This window comes from Gymnoscopelus microlampas (genome assembly GCF_963454915.1).
Source record: "Gymnoscopelus microlampas genome assembly, chromosome: 11".
Classification (NCBI taxonomy): Eukaryota; Metazoa; Chordata; class Actinopteri; order Myctophiformes; family Myctophidae; genus Gymnoscopelus; species Gymnoscopelus microlampas.
Window position 1 is genome coordinate 39,784,844 of NC_139948.1, and position 3,555 is coordinate 39,788,398.

The following is a 3,555-nucleotide window of genomic DNA, read 5'->3' on the forward strand; positions in this document are numbered from 1 at the left end:
TTTAAGCGGTCATTAAGGTTTCCTCTTTTTGCGATCATTGTGCTGAATGTTGATATTTCTTTCCCACGCTGTAGAGAGTTGTGTTTCTCTCTACACCATACTAACAACTAGGTTCAACTTGGGTCACACAGTCTCAGTTCATAATCCAACTCTCTGCCCCAATACTGATAATACAAACATAATCCAACTCTCTGCCCCAATACTGATAATACAAACATAATCCAACTCTCTGCCCCAATAATAATACAAACATAATCCAACTCTCTGCCCCAATACCAGGGGTGCAATGCTCACTGGACGGCCTTGCACGCCGTGCCGTAACCTATTTAACCAGGAGCACACGCACGCATAGATTTAAAACTACTTTAAATTCGCACCTCAACAAAGTTTTCAAAGGCTCCCCACTCACACCTAGCGAATTAACATAGGAATAAGCCTAGATGCATATCAATTGTCCATTGTGTGACTTGCAGTGTAAGTGTTAAGCGACGTGCGCGTCACGTCATTGAAATGGAGTGCAAGAACATACCAAATGAGCATTGCATGCCTGCCTAATACTGATAATACATACATAATCCAACTCTCTGCCCCAATACTGACAATACATACATAATCCAACTCTCTGCCCCAATACTGATAATACAAACATAATCCAACTCTCTGCCCCAATACTGATAATACATACATAATCCAACTATCTGCTGTGATGAATTACTGTAGCTAAAGGACCTGGCTACAATATGTTTATTTTAAAACATGCAACTCTGTCAAGATTTGGTTTTGTTGTCATAAAGTATTGTCTTCTTCTACGTGTGTGACAAACAGATTGTTGTCACAATAACGTACCGAGTAGATGTTTCTTTGTCGACGTAGTTGTTCTGATTGATTGATTGATGTACTTTATTTAGTAAGACATGAGAACAACAGTACATGGAAGTACAAATTCACAATACAAGGTCTAATAAACTGGAAGACTCATTAAGCACTGAGCTTGTTTAAGATGAGATCCCCATGCACACAAATCATGATGACATATAAGAGACAGACAGATATACACACTACTATACAGAATGTCATACAATCAGCTTACAGGTTACTGGTATGAAGAGTGAAAAAAATGTACAATAGAAGAAAAAGAAAAAGGGGGGGGGGGGGGGTAGGTTAAGACTTAGACAGGGGCCATTTTCGAATTGCAGCCTCCTGAAGGTGTATCTTTAGGGCAGTTTTAAAAGTGAGTAGGGTTTTACACTCCTTTACTCCTTTTGGTAGGACATTCCACATGTTTGATGAATAGCATGAGAACTAGTTCATTCCCTTTGTTGAGCCAAATCTGGGTTGAACATGATTCGTGGAGCTGCCTCTGGTGTTATGATCGTGGACTTCGTTAACATTTTGGAAGTATTTTGACAAATACAGGGGGATCCCAATGTTGTGGTGTATCTTGAAGACCAGGCCCATAGCAAGTTGCTGTACTCTGTCCTCAACCCTAAGCCATCCAATCCTAGCAACCTGACATTGTTATGTATCAATGTGATAATTGCTCTTGTGTTATATCTCTGAAGTAACTTAAATCACCTTTATACTCCATTCTGCGGCTCGATTTGAACTGTAGCAGATTGTCTTAACTATGTGTGAATGCCTAAATGCATTGAGTTGCTGAACTGCATTGAGTTGCTGAAACAGGGGTTTCCCCATCCAGGGGGGTCCCAACATGATTTTTTGGGTGTCCTCAGTTGACAGTGAAATGACAATTTAAGGACTTTTAAGACCTTTTTATTAAAAAAAAAACATTACTGGCCACGGCTTGAAAAGGTTGAGAACCACTGGTGTAGAAGAAGGGGGGCCTTCATTGAAAAAAAAAAATTGGGATCCACTGTGAGCAGTCCAACAAAAACACGAAGGACATACAAATTAATTACTTTATTACTTAATTAATTAATTACATTTCAGTTCTAAATCTTTGAATCAAAATGTATCATTGTAGTGTATAGCTGTTGTAGTTTAGGACCCTGCTTGATACAATCTCGTTGATAGTTATTGTCATGATTACCTTTACGGCTTTTCTTACCGATTAATCAACTGGAAATCTATATTATATAAATCTATATTATTCCTAATTTTGGTCTGACTGCTGTATTATTTACCCATAGTGCTGATTGCTTCTTATTGTCAGTAAGAAGGAAGTCATAGTAGGGTTCATGATGTCTTGCGCAGCACAAACAGATTCTATAAGAGCACAGCACTCATTACATCTTATTACATCCTAGTTCAGTCTTCAACTCCACTGGAGACGGAAAGAGAAGACCCTATCAGTCCACCATGGAACTCGTAATATGGAGAAAAATCCTGTATTTGAACATGAGTGAGTGCCAGGTCTTTTTTTATAATATCAATTGACTTTTCCTGAATTTATTGAAAATATTTCACCCCCATTTACAGATTTGAATCTTAGTGAGGTGAGAGTTTCCGTGCAACATTCTAGTTCAATTTATGACAGTATAATAAATCAACTTGTTGAACAATGTCTTCTGATACATATATCCCAGGGGTCACATTCACAGAGTGTACATTTCTCTACATGAATATACTGCTGTGGGCCTACAGTATGTTTGGATCGGCATGTAAATAAGAATAACAATCTTACAATTAATCCTCTGCCAACATCTGCTGTAGGAATGCAGTGCATGCTTACAACAATGATATATCAAAAAAGAAAATACATCCATTATGTTTTGCTATAACATTATTTATTGCTGTCCTTTGTTTACCTATCCTATCCTATGTATTTTGCACTGTCAATCAGCACAGCACAGCATTATGTAGGGCTACGTACCTGTGCATGCATACAGAACATATCTGTTGCTGATGGTGTATCGCTACACATGCTACCTGCATACAATCTGCTGTGTATTGTCCATTTATTTCACATTGTCTGGGTATTTTTATCCTGTCCTGTGTATTGCCCTGTGTACTGTACCAAGCTCATTTTCACTGTTGGAAAAAAAACACATATGTAACATATCAATCAAGGTTTTACAGAAAGCTATATAGATGTTGTTTCGATATGTGATATTTTGTCACGATTAGGAAAACATGAAAGTAACTCTGTGTGCTCTGATGCTTTCCCACCTACAGTGTCTGTTTTCCTGTACATACCTTCACATGCAGGTCAAACCAAAAAAAAGGCTGGGTTTCCGAGGCTAGGTCAGTATTGACTCTAAAAAAGAGATATTTATATAGACAAAAGTAAACATTAATGAAATGAAATTCTAAATGTTAATGATTTGTTCTGGTTGATAGAAGCTGCCCAGATCAGATTAGTTGGGTCTTCTCTGTGCTCTGGAAGAGTGGAGATCTATCACAACAACAGTTGGGGAACAGTCTGTGATGACCACTGGAACCTGAAAGATGCTGAGGTGGTTTGCAGAGAGTTGAACTGTGGAAGGGCACAGAGTGCTCCTGGAAGTGCACATTTTGGACGGGGGATGGGTCCAATTTTAATGGATGACGTTGTCTGTTCAGGAAGTGAAATGTCTCTAACTCAGTGCCAACACA